Here is a 20,050-nt window from a genome sequence, read left to right as displayed (position 1 = left end):
GAGGTCACCAACACACACAGAGGAAGTTTTCAAACATCCAGTCAAAATGGAAACAACGTGTTGAGACACTGAGAGAGAGGCCAAGGCCAAATACAAGTGAGTTAGTCCGCAGTCACAGCTGACACAGGTATTTGGCACCTTCTGTGCCAATGCTGAGACAAGACTGGCCAAGAACATACCCTCCTCTGTTCTCACACGGTTTACCGACATATGAAGAGCACATGAGGGAAATTAGCAACATCAAGGCTGCATAAGACTGTGAATGCTCCAGATACTGGAGTAGCTATAAAGAAGCTAATTAAGGAAACACGCTAGGGTCCAGGGCCCTGGAACAAAACCCTGCCAATTTACAAATATTTAGTGACTTACCTTATAAACTGAATGAACAGAGAGATGGAAGTATGAATGGGAAGATAATCTTGAATCCTGCTGTATTAGTCACTTTTCTATTGCTGAGATAGAATGTCATCACTAAGGCTAATTTTAGAAGAAAGGGTTAGTTTTGGCTTACACTCCCAGAGGGTTAGAGTCCATAATGGCAGGGGTGAGGCAGCAGGCAGCAGGCATGCTGAAAGGAGATATGGAGACTGAGAGCTCACATGTCACCTGTAAATGTGAAGTGTGAAGCAAAGATGAAACTGAAAATAGCATGAATCTTTAAACTCTCAAATCCCACCTCTAATGGCATACATCTTCTAATGAAGCCACACTTCCTAAACCTTCCCAAACAGCACCACCAACTTTGGACCAAATGTTCAAATACATGAGTCCATGGGAGATATTCTCATTCAAACCACACTCCTTAGTTAAGTCTCTATTGCTGTGATAAAACACCATGACCAAAAACAACTTGAGGAAAGGGTTTATTTCATCTTATAGCTTGTAGTCCATCTTCCAGAGAAGTCAGGCCAGGAACTTAAGGCAGGGACTGAGTTAGAGACCATGGAGGAGTACTAACTACTGGCTTGTTCCTCATGACTAGTTCAATTTGTCTTCTTATATGATCCAGGACCACCATCCCAGGGTGACACCACCTACAGTGAGCTAAGCCCTCCTACATCAATGATCAATCAAGAAAATGTCTCATACTCTTCCTCATAGACCAATCTAGTGGGGGCATTTTCTCCATTGAGGTTCTCTCTGTTTAAATGACTCCAGCATATGTCAGCTTGAAAACTAGCTGGCAAACAACCACACCTATCATGCTTAGAGTTGGAAGAAGAGGATTTCTAAATGGTTAACTGGTTAACTTTATCATCATTGTATATTGGTATGTTAGCACATTGTGTTGGTTATTGTTGCCCTATAGTAAGTCTTGAATCTTTCTCTGCCAGTCTATGGATCCGTCCAGACTGACTATGACAAGCAGACATGTTAGCCATTTCTGAATTAAGATGTACTTGCTATTAAATTGCAGTGATAAGAAGAAGTACACTTAGTAGCACTCCTCTGAATTTTTCATCGAAGTAACTGGAAGAGAAAAATGAGAGCTGAGCAAATGAAGAAAAGATGGATGCCCTGAGCCTGTGGGCTGACTTATCAGGACTTGCCCTGCAATTCTGGAAATCTGAGTTTGATTTTCAGAATTTACATAAAGGTGGGAAGAAAGGACAAACTCCACAGAGTCCTCTAATCTCCACAAATGCACCACAGCACACCCTCTCACACATACACATCATGGAATCTCTCTCTCTCTCTCTCTGTCTGTCTGTCTCTCGCTCTCTCTCTCTCACACACACACACGTCTTTGAAAATATACACAAAAAAATAAACAAAATTTTTAAAAATTTCAAAGTATATACTGAATTGAAAAATAGGCAATACTGGTTAGTATGTGACTACCAGAAAATAATTGCATTTAAATTAGTAAATATAATATCTACTAAGATTCTTGCCTTACAGACAAAGAAAACAACTCTAGAATTCAGGGAAATCTTCAAAAGGGGTCTGTTCCAGGTTACACTGTGTTAGGTCAAATGGTCAAAGCTATTTCCACTCTCCCCAATGAGGAGTAAATCTATATTCCCCATGGAATGCTTTTGTGTTCTCAGACTCCCCTAATCAAGAGACTTAAACAGCTTAATATTGAGGAATTCTGAGTGGCCTCAAAGAACACTCTGAGGAAAGCAGTCTCTTTACATGAAAATTATCCATCCAAAGACCAGTGTACATGAGAAAGTCTGAGATAGCCTGAGTGGACAGGCCACAGGGAAGAAAGGTTTTTGAGAGCCTTCTGGAGTATTGTCCTATCAAACTAGAGAGAAGAGTCAGGATGACAGTCAGTGACTGTGTCCCCAGGTTCTGACTGCACACCATCCCTTCTGAGCATTGCCACAAGTATGAGAAGGAAGGAAGCAACTTGAAACCTTTGGTCTGTAGATTACAACCACTCCAGTGGACACACCAGTAAGGCCACAGTCCTCAGATGTGGTAGCTTGGATCCCTAGAGATCCTGACACTTCTCCAAGGGGTCTCTGGAGTCACACCTATTTGCCCTCATTGCTGATGACATTTGCATGAAACACTGGTGTGGAGAGCTGCCGACGTCCCAGTTTGTCAAGCCAATGAGAGCAAGTTCCACAATGATCCCTGTGTGTGCCCTAACATTTGATTTTTTTAATTCCTATTTCACTTAAAATCATGCCAGATGTAGCCGCAACAATTTGCTTCATGAATTTGACTGCTGATTTGCTCAGTATTTTACGTCTATTTGAAATATGAAATGGTGGTGAGTACAGGAAAAGCCTTCTGCTGTATATGCAACCTGAAGAAAAGTGATTGGTGTCTGAACCGCAAAATATACCAGCTACATCATTTGCCATGGAACAGCATTTTACTTGAAAGAACTGACAGACAAGCCAGGTTCTTTCAGACTCTGGAACTTGACAGTTTTTTTTTAAGTGAATGAAATAAAGTGTCACTTCAAGGGAAACAGACTACACTATTTTTTTAAGCTGACGATAAAATTCAAAGCTTCAAGCAAAACTAAAAATTGTAGATATTCATTATTTGCTGCCAGGAGCTTGACAGCTTCCCAGGCAACTTTTCTAATGAATTCAAGGATGAATCTGGCAAAGGTGAGTTTGGTATTACATAATAAAATGCATCATTGTTGGAATATTTGCAGAAGTGAGCAACACTGTCTTCCAGTTGACCAACACAAGACTGTGGGTTATGAAGCATTCAAATTGCAGAGCAAAGGCAGGGGGACTGGTATTCACCTATGATCCCAGCATGTGGGCAGTCAAAAGCAGGAAGATTCAAATTTAATGCTAGTGTGAGCCTGACTGTAAGTTCAAAGCCAGCAAAACTGCCTCAAAAACAATTTGCAAAAAAAATTTCCATAGATTATATATGTGGTGGAGACATCGAAGTTTGATGATAAGAACGGCTTTTAATGCAGGCCCGCTTATCTCATCTTAGTGGTGTAGCTTCAAAGGACAGTATTCACAGGTGTATGGGAAAGCTATTAAAATTTTCCTTCAGGTCAGGTTTGATGGCCCGTGAGTTTAATCCCATGGGAGACAGTGGATCTTTGTGAGTTCAAGGCCAGCCTGGTCTATAGAGTGAGTTCAAGGACAGATAGGACTGTTACACAGAGAAACCCTGCCTCATAAAAAAGTCACTCCCCATTGTTCATAAGCTTTAATCAAATCAATATATTGATAGCATAGAAGGAGATAGAAGAATGCAGCTTTTTCCCATTAAAATATACATTTAGGAGATGATGGATGTGAAAACATTGAACAGTTCTCCTTACTACACTTTCTTTGTTTTGGAGAGTGAAGTTCTTTTCCAAACACACAAACACTATCCCCTCCATTACTATTTAGTGGTTTTGTTATTTTAAATCAGAGTAATAAATGCATCTATTTAATTTTCTGAGTTTCAATTTCTAATTAAGCAAAGAGCAATAAACGCAAGCACAAGTACATGGAAGATTCCAAGATTCTTGGTGTTTTAGAATACAGAATACTGAAAAACCTTTAAGATCGCTGAGAAACAAAACACCAGTCTAAACCCTCCATGCCCACAGAATGGGTGTGTATACTTTCAATGAGAAGTAAGGTATCTTATGGTCTACTATAACACACACACACACACACACACACCCCATACATGTATAAAGAAGCATGCCCAGAGCCAGAAGGAAACCTACAAACAACCTTCTACAGACATCATGCATGAAATCACATATGTACTCCATGTCCTCTATGTAGCCCACTGGCTGTCTGTTAGAGAAACAATTGTACTATGCTTCTGTTTTCTCACTTAAAAATTCTATGTATTTTTATACCAACTGTACAAAGACATCCCCAATTGCATTGACAAAAGAAACATTCCCAATAATACATCATGGAGTTATTACCAAATGTTAAGACAGATTTTTTTACACTGTGTTCTTTATTCACTAAGAAAGAGAGCCAAATAGTAAATCCCTGCTTCCCGTGTACAGCAATCGCCTTGGGCTGACAGCATTCAGAATGCTACTGTTAGTTCCTGGCTGGAAAGTGGGTTTAATTCCTTGAGGGGCACTTAATATTCTGTAACAAGATCTCAAGAAATGTTACAACCATATTATTATTATATGAGGGGGTATAGTAAGTCTACAGTTAATGGGCTGCATGGAAAAATGTGAAATAAGCGAAGATATTAGGAAAGGCATTAATTTTCTATGATGCTTGAATTCATCTTTAGAAAGATTTCTAACCAATTTTTATCCGAAGCCTCTCTGGAACTAAACCTTCCAGAGAATCATGTTGCAAGCTACGATTTATTTTTAGCTGGAACTGCAGATAACCCCTTTGTTCTGTTTACAACCCACACACTCGTGAAACATTCCCTCTTCCTCACACACAAATCAGTTGCTGCAGAGGTCAGGGAAGAGAATCATGTCCTGATTACCAGAAGCGTGACTCACTTGGAGAAGACCCCACATTTCATCAACACAAGTTTGCCATGGCAAGTGGATACAATTGTCTAGTTCTGGGTGAATCTAAGAAAACACACACACACACACACACACACACACACACACAGCACATGGAGTATATGTAGCTTCATCAATACAGACTCAGGGCTGCTAATTACAAAAGGCTTTTTCCTTGTCTGAGAAGATACAGGAAATGCTGTCAAATCACTTTATTTTCTGACTGTGTGAAAAATATCAATTTTTTCCGCCAGCAAATTTAAAGAGAAATTTATGGCCAGTGAAGTGTTCAGAGGAAAAATAAGCAGAAAATATATAGAGATTGCACTCCCAATGGAGTATATAATTGTCACAATGCAGGAGACTATGCCATGCCCTTAGCCTCCAGCATGTGCTCTGAGACCCCAGGTTACATTAAGGTCCATTCTTGCTCCTGTGCATCCTAAGGCTTTAGATGGTGCAGACATCATGCATCCATGGTAACTCTGTCATTCTGACAGCCCTCTGTGATCAGCTTAGATACCATTCTTGACACTGACCACTTTAGCATCTCAACAGATTTGTATTTGCCAGACACATTTCAGACTGCCATGTTTTGTTTAGTAATTTGCATTTGTTTCTTGTTTCATATTTTTAATATGAGGGAATTTCCCAGCCATGTATTGTTTCAGATGTCTTCTGTACCTCTCTCGAATCCTCATACAACATCCTCATTGTATATGTATATTTCATTTTTCATAGTTTCTTCACACATCCTGGCCATTTGTCCTTTTTTATGGAGTGAAGCTGGGTTTTCTTAAGAAAATTGTTTTAATACACATTTAAGAATTTGTATTAAAGGGTAGAGGGAATGGGATGCTTTAAGATTTTTTGAGCTTGGGTTTCTTAAGAAAGAGTATCATTTGGTTCTCTTATATTTTGTCTTTTTCTTTTAGTTTTGAAAGTTTTTATTGTGATATTCTTGAGCTCATAAAGTCTGCAACCACACACACAGTCCACCAATAAGTTCACCAAATGCTTTTATTTTCCATAGGGTGCCTTTTTCTGGTATTTTAAAAAGTTCTGTCTTAAAATGTCCATTTCTCTGATTACATTGCGCTGTTGTTCTTCAGTGTATCTATTTTCCCCCATCAAGCTGCGAGCATAGTTAATCTAGGTGTCCTTAACTGAAGTTACTAGAATGACTCCTACACCCTGCATACCTGCTTGTGTTGTTTCTTCAGTCGCTTTACACTGGATTTGTTTTTAAATGTTCAACAGACCTTGCAAATTTTTGGTTGAAGGACAGACACAATTGGCTGAATATGAGGAGCATTGGTAAACTGGCCTTCAGGAACAGAATGAGACATAGAGAGAAGGGATGCGAGGCATGCGGACTGCGGTAAATGCCCGTCACGCCTGCAGTGATGTAGAATGAGTCACAGGGGAGATGATGAGAAGCAATTCAGACATTGGAGCAGGTCACAGCCTTTATGTAAGACTGTTCCCTTAGATTATAAGCGTCATCAGTACTTCTCAACTTCCAGTCTCCCCCCTTAGGTGGAACAGGGTGACCGGAGGGGTTGCAACTGGTACTTCCCTTCTCTCTGTGAAGGCTTCAAGGTGGCTCAACTTGAGCACTTCGGTTCTCCCCCAAGAAAGCAGACTCTGGTGAAGGCCTCAGGATAAATATCTGGATTAAGATGTAGAGTGCTTGGAGTGTAATAGCTGGATCATATGGTAGATATCTTTCCAGCTTTTCAAGGAACCATCACACTGATTTCCACAGTAGCCGTACCCATAGTAGCTGTACCAGCTTGCACACCTGCAGCTGGGCTCCCCTTCCCCCACAGCCATACCTGCAACTGCTACCTTTTTTGTTGTTGTTGTTTTGTTTTGTTTTATCTTAGCCATTCTGACTGGGGTAAGATGAAATCTCAAAGTAATTTTAAGTTGTTTTTCCCTGATGGCTAAAGAGGTTGAACATTCAAAATACTATTTCTCAGCCGTTTGTCTTTCATCTTTTGAGAACTCTTTGTTTAGTTCTGTGCCCCAGTTTTTTAAATTGGGTTGTTTATTTTCTTGATGTTAAGTTTTATTTTCATATTCTAGACCCTAAAAACTTCTGTCATATGTGTAGCTGGTAAAGATTTTGTTCCCAATCTATAGGTTATCTCCTCACTCAAATAAAGGTGTCATTTGCTTAACAGAAGCTTTTTAGTTTCTTGTGACCCCATTTGTCAATTACTGACCTTAATGCCTGTGCTACTGGGGTCCTGTAGAGATGCTTGCATTTTCATGTTCACTGCTGTTCTAGTCACAATAGCCAGGGAACAGAAAAACCTAGATATCCATCAACTGATGGAATGGAGATGAAAACGAGGTACATTTACACAATGCAATTGCTCAACTGTTTAAAAGTGAAGTTAAAAGGTTCTCAGGCAAATGAATGGAACCAGAGACAATCATTCTAAGTGAGAGAGCTTAGACTCCAAAAAAAATTGCATGTTGCATGTGTGGATGTTAGCTGTGCAACATTACATGTGTGCGTTTCATTTGGAATACTCATAGAAGTCAGGAGAATGGTGAGGAACCATGGGGGGAGGGAGAGAATCTTTCAATGGTAGGCACAGGGAATGCAGTGATATGGAGGAGGAAAAAAGAACAATAAACCAAGAAGAATTAGATGAGGTGGGGCTGGAAGGACATCATAGAGGAGGAAATACAAGGAATGGTAGCCAACAAGGAAGGCCTTTTGAAAATGCCGTATAGTGAAACAGAAGAGACAGCTCAGCAGTTAAGAACATTGACTGCTATTCCAGAGGACGCTGTTCCATTCCCAGCACCCACATGGCGGCTCACAACCGTCTGTAATTTCAGCTCCTGAGAATCATATGTCCTTTCAGGTCACTCTGAGCATCAGATACATATGGTACACCAATACACATGCAGGCAAAGCACCCAGAAACATAAGATAAAAACTAATAAATCTCAAAATTTTTGCTACGTGGAACTACTACTATAAGTTTCTTAAAACATATGCTTCATATACAAACACATACACATACATAAATAAACATACAAAACACATTAACATACATACACATACACAAATACGTATACAGACATATACATGTACATCATATACATACACACATACATATACACATATACATCACATGCATACATGCATACATGTATACCAAAGGATTTAAATGGAGTTACCTATTCATCCACTCTAAAACTGAAAGTAAAGGCTGTATTTCCTCTCTTCCGTGTGCATGCTACTCACAATGCTAGTCCTCATGCTACACATGGATATCACACAGTATGAGCTTAATAACTTTGCTTTTATTAGATTTATAATGTAAGTCAGAAAGGGTTTCTTCCCAAAGCTCTTTAAATAGATTTTTAGCCTGGTATGGGTACACACACCTTTATTCCCAGCATGAAGATGCAAAGGCAAGTGAAGCCCTGTAAATTCAAGGTGAACCTGGTCTACATGCAGAGTTCCAAGCCAGCTACAACTGCATAGTGAGATCCCATCTCAGGGGAGAAAAAAGAGCTTGCATGTTCGAGTGTGTGTGTGCGTGTGTGTGTGTGTGTGTGTGTGTGTGTGTGTTCTTCATTGTCTTCTTTTCTTAGTTAGGTCTCAAATATTACTAAGATTTTATAAATATTGTGATGTATCCTGTCTGAGATCCTGTTACTTTATCTTCTTGCTATTCATTATTTTAATAAAGGGAGGAAAGGCTTAGCAATTTCTTATTATCTTGCAGATAATAAGAAGTTGTCCATCTGTGAAGTTTTCCATCTGGGAGTTCAGAAAGATGCCTATTTCCTCAATACTACAGATTAACTGACAATATTTCTGCTTCACTGCATGAGACATAAACTGCACCTCTGACCGTCACACTATTTCTTGATTAAGCAACAGAGACATCAAAATTAACATTAGCTAATGCTTACTACTTGCTCTATAAAGTTCATCAGATTCTTTTTTCATGTTAAATTTTATACACAGACATCGAAAGAAAGATGGAAGAGAGACAGAGATGGATAGATGGAAAGAAGGAAGGATGGAAGGATGGGATGGATGGATGGATGGAGGCATCTGTGCCTCTATTGATTGAAATTTTCTCTGGAAAGCTCAAGTAACAAATTGAAAAATGGAGTTCCCCACTAAATTGAGGAAAACTGATGTCCCTTTTTTTTTAAATTTGGCTCTAAGATGATATGAAGTAACAGTAAAAAATTAGCCAGGCGTTGGTGGCGCAAGCCTTTAATCCCAGAACTAGGAAGGCAGAGGCAAGCGGATCTTTGTGAGTTTGAGGCCAGCCTGGTCTACAGAGTGAGTTCCAGGACAGCCTCCAAACAATACATAGAAACCCTGTCTCAAAAAACAAACAAAAAAACAGTAAAAATTTGATTAAAATTATTTGCCATGTCAAAATCAGTGTAACACACGTCTAAAACAAGTCTGCTTGCTTTGTTTTATTATTTTCTTATTTCTTAGATAATCCCAAAGAAGGAAAAGAAGAGTGGGAGGAAACAATCATCAGACTGGACTGGCTTGACATAGGGCTGAAGGTGGCAGCCTTCTGCAGGATAATATAAAGAAACAAGTCAAGTAGAGTCTCCATTTTGCACCAACAGCGCTGGTAATTATTGATGCAACATGCACTGCCTGCGCCCAGTACACACCAAAAAGAATCCACAAAACAGGGTGAGCTGAATTAACCCATGTCCTTGCCAGGCACAATTCTCTTAAATATTTTTACTGGCTTGCTAAGCCATATGGGGAGAGTTATTTAAATCATTTCTTATAAACTCCAGATTTATAATGACCTAGATTCTAGTATCTGTGAATCTTGGCTAGAAACTTCGGGGTGTCTTCAAAAATGCTATTAAAATTTAAACAAATGTGGGAATACACTCTTTGCCTTGCAGTTTCTGCAAAAGACTGGCATGAGGAGCTTAATGTTCCACGTGCATTCATCTAGCAATCTCAAACAGCTAAATGCAATTAACTCTCTCAAGCTTGGGATGTGTTCTCCTATGAGAAACTCATCTCTGCCTGCCAATGAGAACAGAATACGAATCACCTGCTCCACAGTGAAATAGGCTCGTCTGATTTTTTTAAGTTTAATGGCATTTTATTAACATAGTAATCCTTAATTCCTATATTATCTTCAACTCATTAACTGCCTTTTGTCATCCTCATCTTTTTATGCCCTTTGAGCTTGGCCTTACACAGCTGGCCTAATCTGAGTTCTCAGTTGTGACATTGGTGGATAAAGGCCAGGGAACAATGACCCAGAGTATGTTGGGCTGCTGAATAACCAGAGAGTAATCAGGGGCTACTCTCAGCTACTTCTAGGGTCTACTGCACCCCCAGTAATTCTGTCTGAGCTCTTATCTAAGTGCAAAATGTCAAGTATAGACAGATCAGTCAGGTGAGGCTACAGACTTTGAAAGACTTCATGTCTTTCGATTTATCGGTATCTCTGCTATTATGCCATCATCTACTAACTTAACCATTCTTCTAACAGTTTCAGTATTACACACGCTTTGAAGAAATGCAAACTATTAGGTAGCACAGACACAGGAGTAAACAAGGTCTTTGCCATTTGAAAGGGTCCAAGGTAGAAAATCCATATAAAATGTACAAAGCAGCACACTGTTGATGGGAGGGTGAGTAGTCTAGACACTAGACACTAGAAACAGGTAGCTTTTCCAGAAACTAAAACCAGAAGCACACAGAATCCAATATTCATCTCCATACCAACACATACCTATATCTCCTCTATAATTTGACGGTAAAAGAATCTAGAATGGTTATGAAAGGAACAATTATGTGGCCCGATTACATAGTAACTTTCTTTTCCTTTGATATAGATTTTAGTACATTATTTCATTTTCTATTCATTGTGAAGGAGGGGCCAATGTGCCACAATGCACATGTGGAAGTCAGAGGACAACTTGCAAAAGAGGTCCCCTGCTTCCATGTATGACTTTGGATCAAACTTAAGTTATCAGGTTCATAAACAAGCTCATTTACCCACTTTTTGACCTGAGAGTATCTTTCTGTTAACATACTCGATTGAAATGTTAATTGACAGCATTCTAGTCTGGACTCTCAGAGAGCTACTGAATAGAGTTCCAACAGCCTGAGACCAATGTCTTTGCCTGGTCATTCACTCTCCATCTGTACAACCTGATCTTTGTTTTTAAATATACCTTGCAAAAACATCGATTATTTTCTCAGTCCCTTACATAGTGACTGTCATACTAAACATACTTTAAGGTATTTTCCCTGGAGATTTCTACTGTCCCTAAATTGTCAGCATCCACAATTCTCACTAAGTGGATGTCACATCTCTATGTCTCTTCTTCCTGTCTTATAGCTCTTACATTTCTTTTTTTGTTTTTTTCGAGACAGGGTTTCCCTGTATTGTTTTCAAGGCTGTCGGTCCAGCCTGTCCTCGAACTCACAGAGATCCGCCTGCCTCTGCCTCCCGTGCGCCACCACTGCCCGGCTTAGCTCTTACATTTTTATTCCCTCTCTTACATAATGTTCTCTGCACCTTAGAAGGGTTTGTTTATGACCTAATATTCAATCATCCCTTCTTCTCAGATCTTGAACAACCATGCACTTCTGTCAACCCTTTCCAAAGAGAGGCTCTTTAGAAAATGATGAGAGTAACATTTGTCTATGCTTATAAACATAAATATCTAGAAGGCAATTTGATGCAGTGCCAACTTTGTTAATAGCAATAGTGTATACTCACACCCCAGGTGCTTAAGAGCTCTCTTTAGACATGGTTTTATTTTTTAAACTGGGTTTACAGTTCAAGGTATGAATTCCCTCCCACAGGTAATTCTCTCAAATTCAGTCAGAGAGTAGTTGGCTGCACATGTAACAGACCTATCATTATTGCACCAGTGGACTCATCAGAGTAGCCTGAATAATGCTATTCTTAAAATCCATAGGTTATTAAAGAAAAATCCCCACACCTGACATGGAATACATCTTTAGAAGTTATGAGTCATGGAAACCTCCAATACCTGCCAACAATGCAGATTTCTGCCATTCCTCTTTGTTGCAGGTAGTTGTTAAGATTCCATTGAGGAAGATGTCATATGCCTTGTTTGCCACTCATGGAGAAATCAAGCTTGAACTGAGCTGACTACCTTTCAGTGTAAGAAGGTGTGTGAGGATTGATGAAATAGAAAAGGCATCAACAGACTTATCAAGACGCATTTGTGTTTTGAGGAAATCCCTCAAGGAAACATCTATCAAGGAAGTAATTATCAACTTCAACTGGAAAACAAACGAACAAACCAACAACTGGCCATTGGTCATACAAAGAGGAAAGAGAAGAATATTTTAAGCAGAAACCGGTAAATGTGGACATGTCCTTAGGCAAAAAAAAAGCAATGAGTGTCATAGAAGGCATAACTGCATTCTGTAACCTAGAGATAGATAAAAGGAGAGGTAAAGTCAAGATTCAAACAACAGGAAGAAGCTGACCATGAAAGCTTTGTGCTATGCTAAGAACTGGGGTCATCAGGCCACTCCAGCCAAGGAAGCAGATAACCTCTCTGCAAATCTTAACCACTCCTGCCCTCCTCCAAATCCAGTCCCTCCATGTCACCCCCATCTTGGTAGCAGACCACCTGCTGTGCCCCCCTCCTCTTTATCCTTATGCCCAGTGAATCACAAATGTCTTCTTCTCCAATCTTTCTCCTCAGTCATCCTGTTATCCCAGCACCCAACTCCAGTAGGCTTTCTTTGGGAACTTGCAAGGCAAGCTTGACAAAGAAAAGCCTTGACAGAGAATCAAGTGGGTCACTGAAGTGGGTTGGGGTGCTTCAGATATTCTCTCTCTCTCTCTCTCTCTCTCTCTCTCTCTCTCTCTCTCTCTCTCTCTCTCTCTCTCTCTCCACTTCTCTATATCCAATCCCCCAGTCTCATCCCCAGCTTTATAGCAGACCATCTGTTATGGTCCTTCCTAACTCTCTGTCACCATCCTCAGGGAACTAAGCAGATCCTGAGGGAACATTCTAATGTGTCTCTCCTGTAGACCCTCTAATCCCCCCACCCAACCAGTCTCCATTTCTAAGTGTCAGCTCACAGTCCCTAGAAACACATTTTACCCAGAAATCCTAGTGGTCACACTTTTCAGAATCCCAAGCAAATTTCCTACCAAGCAACACACAGCCACCCACACTCTCCTAAGAACCAGAGAGGACAATAGAAACCAAGGAACAAAATATCCACCCAAACCAAGACAAGACCAGCTATGCTAGAATTACAATATTCCCACCCCCCAGATGCCTAGATGCCAGCATAAAAATATAATCAATGATAGTCAGGACAATATAGCTCCAGTACAGCCCAGCAACCCTACCACAGTAGTCCCTGAAGATTCCAACATAGCTGATGCACAAAAAGATCTTAAAATAGCTTTATAAATATGTTAGAGGTCCTTAAAGAGGAACTGAATAATTCCCTTAAAGAAATCTATGAAATCACCAACAATCAGTGGAAGGAAATGAATAAAACAGTTCAAGGCCTGTTGGAAAGTAGAAATAGAATGAATAAAGAAAACCCAAACTGTGGGAAACCTTGAAATGAAAATTTTAAGAATCTAAAAAGAAACCTCAGAGGCAATCCTCACCAATAGACTACAAGAGATAGAAGACAGAATCCCTAGCACTGAAGACACAACAGAAGAAAAGGATACTTTGGTCTAAGAAAATATTAAATCTAAACAAAAACAAAACTCCTGGTACAACTAGAAAATCTGGGGAACTGTGAAAAGACAAATCTAAGAATAGAGGGATAAACACTGATCCACTAACACACATCGTGTGCCCATAACACAAAGAGGATTGCTCTCTTTGCCTGGACTCTTAGGGAAGTGCCTGGATCCTACCCTGAATGAAATGATAGACTCTAGATATCCCCTATGTGGAAGGAATTGGCAATAGGGTGGGAGGATGGGGGGGATGGTTGGGGGGTGCCAGAGGAGGGGAGGGAGAAGGAACTGGGATTGACATGTAAAACAAGCTATTTAAAATTAAAAAATAAAAATAAAAAAACATAAGAAACCAAAAAAAAAGAATAATAATAGAGGAAGGAGAAAAATTCAGATCAAACAGACAGATGTTATTTTCAACAAAATTCTACAAGAAAATTTCCCTAATGTAAACAAGGAGATGCCTATCAAGGTACAAAAAGCATACAGAACACCAAATAGACTGAACCAGAAAAGAAATTCCCCTTGGCAAAATAGGAAAAATACAAAACAAAACATACAGAACAAAGAAAGAATATTAAAAAGCTGCAAAGGAAACTAAGTAACATGCAAAAGCAGATCTAGTACAATAACACTGGACTTCTCAATGGAGACTCTAGAACCCAGAAGGTCCTACACATGTTCTACAGATTTTAGGTGACCACAATGCCAATCCAGGCTACCATGCCCTGCAAAATTCTCAATTGCAATGGGTATAGAAAATAAGCCATTCATTATATTATAAAACAAAATTTAAGCAGTATCTATCTACGAATCCAGCATTACACAAGGTGATGGAAGGAAAACTCCAACCTAAAGAAGGTAACCACATCCAAGAAAACATAAGGAATAAATAATCCCAAACCAGGAAAGCAGAAGAAGGGAAACACACACACACACACACATACACACACACACACACACACACTCCATCACCACCACCACCAGTACCACAACAACAACAATAACAAGAAAATAAAAGGAGAACCAACAATCATTAATCATTGATATCTCTCAGGATCAATGGATGCAATTCCACCAATAAAAAGATACAGACTAACAGAATGGATGTGAAAACAAGATCCATTCTTCTGCTACATCCAAGAAACGCACCATAACCTCAAGGATAGACATTACCTCAGGGTAAAAGGATAGAAAAAGATGAACCTAAGAAGTAAGCTGGTATAGCCATTTTAATATCTGACAAAATAGACTTCAAACTAAAACTAATCAAAGAGATAGAAAAGACACCACATATTCATCAAAGGAAAATCCACCAAGATGAAACTGCAACCCTTAACATCTGTGCACCAAACAAGGAAACCCAAGCTCATAAAAGAAACACTACTACAACTTAAATCACATGTTGACTCCCATACTCTGATAGTGGGAGACTTCAATACCCCAACCTCTCCAATAGACAGGTCATCCAGACAAAAACTAAACAGAGAAATGCTGGAGCTAACAGATGTTATAAAACAAATGAATCAAACAAATATTTATAAAACATTTTAGTTAAAGACAAAGAATATACCTTCTCAGTCTATGGGGCTCTGGGCAGTAGATCATTATTTATCCCTGGCATACAAACGGACTTTGTGTGTCCATACCACAAAGAGGAATGCTCTCTCAGCCTGGACTGTTGTGGGAGGTCCTAGGCCCTGCCCTTAACAAAATGACAGGCTCTGGATATCCCCTATGGGGAAGAGAGTGGGGATAGGTGGGAGGCTGGCAGGGCAGGTGGTGGGGTGCAGGAGGAGGGGAGGGAGAGGGAGCTGGGATTGGAATGTGAAGCAAGCTTGTTTCTAATTTTAAAAAATTTAAATAATAAAAAAGAAAACATATTTGAAACTGGAAAAAAAGAATATACCGTCTTCTGAGAACCTCATGGAACTTTCTCCAAAATTGACAACATACTTGGATATAAAATAAGTCTTGGCAGATACAAAAAAAGTGAACTAACATCCTGCATCCAATCTAACCATCACAGATTAAAGCTGGGTATCAACAACAACAGAAACAAGATAAAGTTTGCTAACTCATAGAAACTGAACAACTCATTGCTGAATGAAAAACAGGTCAACGACTTTCAGGATTTGAATGAAAATGAATACACAACACACCCAAACTTGGGACACAATGAAGGCTGTTCTAAGAGGCAAGTTCATAACAGTAAGTGCCTATCTAAAACAATTAGAGAGATCTCATAGATGTTGCCGGTTAACCTACTCGGACACCCCTCGGAGGAGGGGGTGAGAAGACACAGCACCATTGATTCAGGCACCCGGAGTCAGTGAGTAGCAGAGCTAGCATGCTGCAGTCTAATTTATTAAGGAAGTTAGACCTGCCTTTACACCCCCTCCCAAGGTCCCATTGTCTCAGGCGGCTGGCTCTGCAGCATGTCCTTCCCTCACTGCAGTCTCTGGGTCAGGTGTCTCTCCATCAGCATCTCTGGGTGTTGAGGCAGGTTTGGCGGTTTGGCACAGGGAGGAAGTGCCTGAGCACATGTTCATGCAGCAGGGGCAGAGCTTGGGTAGGCTAACCACAGCTTCTCCTACACATACTAATAACTTACCTGAATGCTCTTAAACAAAAAGAATCACTCCCAAAAGGAGAATAAAGGAAGAGATAATCAAATCAGGGCTGAAATAAATCCAACGGAAATAAACAAAACCACAAAGAATAAAAAACAAATGAAACAGAGTTGGTTCTTTGAGAAAATCAGTAACACTTACAACCTCTTATCCAAATTAACTAAAAAACAGAGAGAGAATGTCCAAATTAACAAAATTAGAAGTAAAAATGAGGACAATAGCAAGAGACACTAAGGAAATCCAGAGACTCCTTGGACATAGTTTAAAAACTCACACTCCACCAAATTGAAAAAAATCTAAAAGGAAAGTGTAATTTTCTCAATAAATACCACTTACCAATGTTAAATCACGATCAGGTAAGCAATTTAAACAGACCTATAACAGCTAATGAAATAGATGGAGTCATTAAAAGTCTCCCAACCAAAAGAAAAACAAAACAAAACAACAAACAAAAACCCCAGGGCCAGCACAGAATTCTTTCAAAGGAATGTTAATGGCATTACTCCTCAAATTATTCCACAAAATAACAGAAGTAACCCTGATACTCAAGTCACACAAAGACCCAACAAAGAAAGTAAATTACAAACCAATTTCCCTTATGAACACAGACACAAAATATTAGAGAAGCATTTGAAAACTGCAACCAAGAACACACCAATGAAATTACCCACCATTATCAAGTAGACTTCATCCCAGAGATGTATAGATGCTTCAACATACATAAATTAATAAGCAAACTGAAAGAAAATAAAACACATGATCATCTCATTAAATGAAGAAAAGGCCTTTAACAAAATTCAACACCCCTTGATGATAAAAGTCCTGGAGAGATTAGGGATACAAGGGATATACCTCAACATTATAAAGGTAGTTTATAGGAATCCCATAGCCAACATCAGCTTAAATAGGAAAAAAAAACTCTCAAAGCAATTCCAGTAGAATCAGGAATTAAACAAGGCTGTCCACTCTCTCCGTAACTATTCAATATAGTTCTTGAAGTCTTAGCTAGAACAGTAAGACAAGTGAAGATCAAGAGAGTGCAAATTGGAAAGGAAGAAATCAAAGCATCTTTATTTGCAAATGATATGATTGGACACATAAGTGACCCTCAAAATTCCACCAGGAAACTCCTACAGCTGATAAACACTCTGAGCAAAATAACTGGATACAAAATTGACTCACAAAATCAGTAGCCTTCCTATATACAAATGACAAAGGGACTAAGGAAAAAAATCAGGAAAATAAAAGCTTTCACAATGATCTCAAATTACCTAAAATATCTTGCATTAACTCTGACCAAGCAAAAGACTTCTATTATAAAAACTTTGCACACTGAAGAAAGAAATTGAAGACTATATTAGAAAATGGAAAGTTCTCCCATGCTCATGGATTGGTAGGATAATTATCATAAAATGGTTATCCTACGAAAAGCAATCTATAGATTCAATGTATTCCCCATCAAAATTCCAGAACAACAACAGATCTTGAAAGAATAATCTTCAGCTTCATATGGAAACACAAAAAAGTCAGGATGCTAAAATAGTCCTGAATAATAAAAGAACTGTTGGAGATAGCGCCATCCTGATTTCAAGTTATATTACAGAGCTTTAGTAATAAAAACATGATGCTAATGTTACAAAAACAGTCACCTCGATCAGTAGAATTGAATTGAAGACCCAGACGTAAGTCCACACACCTATAGACACCTGATTTTTTATAAGGAAGTCAGAAACACACACTGAAAAAGACAGTGTCTTCAGCAAATGATGCTAGTCAAACTGGATATCTGCATGCACAAGATCCCAAATAGATCCATATACTTATCACCATGTAGAAATCTCAACTCCAAGTGGATCAAAAACTAAAACATAAAAACAGAGTCACTGGATCTGATAAAAGAAAACATGGGGAATAATCTTGAAATCATTGGCACCAGAGACAACTTTCTGAACATAATACTGTCAGCACAGACACTAAGATCAACAATTAATAAATGGGACCTCATGAAACAGAAAAGCTTGTATATGGCAAAAGACACCATCATTTGGACAAAGTGGCAGACGACTGTTGGGAAAAGATATTTAGCAACTACACATCTGACAGAGGGCTGATATCATATATATTCAAGAAACTAGATATCAAGAAAACAACCCAATTTAAAAATGTGGTATAGATCTAAACAAAGGATTCTCAAAAAAGGAAACTTAAATGGCTGAAAAACACTTAGAGAAATATTCAACATCCATAGTCATCAGGAAAATACAAGTCAAAACGGCTAAGAGATTTCATCTAACACCTGTCCAAATGGCTAAGATAAATAACACAAGTGATCACTCAGGCTGATGAAAATGTGGAACAATGCTGAGCTACTTCCATTGCTGGTGGATGTGCAAACTTCTACAGTCACCATGGAAGTCAATTTGGATGTCCCTCTGAAAATTGGGAATCGATCTACCTCAAGATTCAACTATACCACTCTTGAGCATATATGGTTACTTCATCCTACCACAGACACACTTGATCAACCATGTTTATTGATGCTCTATTCATAATAGTCAGAAACTAGGAAGAACCTAAATGCCTCCCAACAGAAGAATGGATAAAAAAATGTGGCACATTTACACAATGGAATATTACTCATCCATTAAAAAGTAAAATTTGCAGGTAAATGGATGGAACTAGGGAAAAAAATCATCATCAGTGAGCTAACCTAGACCTAGAAATACAAATATGACATGTATTTGCTTATATGTGGATATTAATTGTTAAGTCAAAGATATAGAGGTTTTTAATCCCAGCACTCGGGAGGCAGAGGCAGGCGGATCTCTGTGAGTTCGAGGCTGGGCTGTTCCGACAGCCTCCAAAACAATACAGAGAAACCCTGTCTTGTAAAAAACAAAAAAAAAAGATATAGAGGTTAAATATAAAGAACAAGTAGGGGAACAAATAGATTTTCCTAGGAAAGGAAAATAAAATAGATAATTATGAATGGCAAAGAAGGAGACTGGACTGGGAAGATCAAATGGAGAAGAGAAGGGAATAGGAGAATGAGGGAGGGAATTCAGGGAGAGAGCTGGAATTAAGGGCCATTTGATGGATATGGAAACATAATACAGTAGAAGCTTTCTAAAGATATATACAGATATGAAGTAAGTCTAGAAGAGATCTCTAAATAGAGAGACAGCTCAAACTAGACATTTTGTGTCACCACATGAAGCTTTCTTTACTGAGAATGGGTTACATCTAATTGAATTGTTGGCCAAAAGGGTCCCATGGGAACTCCCAAACAACCCAGACCATTGTCAAGACAATAGGTTGCTCTCCACAAACTGACAGCAAGGCCCCCTTGCTGAACACAACACCTACACAAGACACTGAACATGGAGAAATAAAACTGGTGCCTACGCAGAGCCTTCACACCCATGTGCTGGCATCCTTGTTACAGGAAGGTATTCTGCAGGCTACAGAGAATTGGAAACACCAACCCAGCTACAAGCCTTTTGATCTACATTGGTACCCTGCCTGCAAGGCATGCGAGTGCAATGTTGCCACACGTTTTGTGGAAGCAACCAACCAAAATATGATTTCACATAAGGTCCATTCCACAAGATGGAGCCCATGCCTGACACTGTTTGGGTGACCAAGACCCTGAGATTAGATAACTGAGGGACCTAGGATAAAACCAAATTCACCGTTCTAAAAGAGAAAACTAGCAAGTAAATGACTCCTAAAGATATTCTACT

The 20,050-nt window shown here is 39.2% G+C and overlaps 1 long non-coding RNA gene across 1 annotated transcript in view; it reads right to left on the bottom strand.

Annotated features, from left to right (window-relative positions):
- LOC121140174 overlaps window positions 1-20,050 on the bottom strand; it is a 32,669-nt gene that overhangs the window by 1,624 nt on the left and 10,995 nt on the right. Inside the window, exon 3 of the long non-coding RNA XR_005876981.1 lies at window positions 370-606. This is a non-coding gene — a long non-coding RNA (uncharacterized LOC121140174). The remainder of the gene's footprint in view (window positions 1-369; window positions 607-20,050) is intronic.

Source organism: Mesocricetus auratus, unplaced genomic scaffold (assembly GCF_017639785.1).
Source record: "Mesocricetus auratus isolate SY011 unplaced genomic scaffold, BCM_Maur_2.0 Super-Scaffold_100004, whole genome shotgun sequence".
Taxonomy (NCBI): domain Eukaryota; kingdom Metazoa; phylum Chordata; class Mammalia; order Rodentia; family Cricetidae; genus Mesocricetus; species Mesocricetus auratus.
The sequence above is the reverse complement of the archived record's forward strand: the minus strand, read 5'-3'. Positions and strand labels throughout refer to the sequence as shown.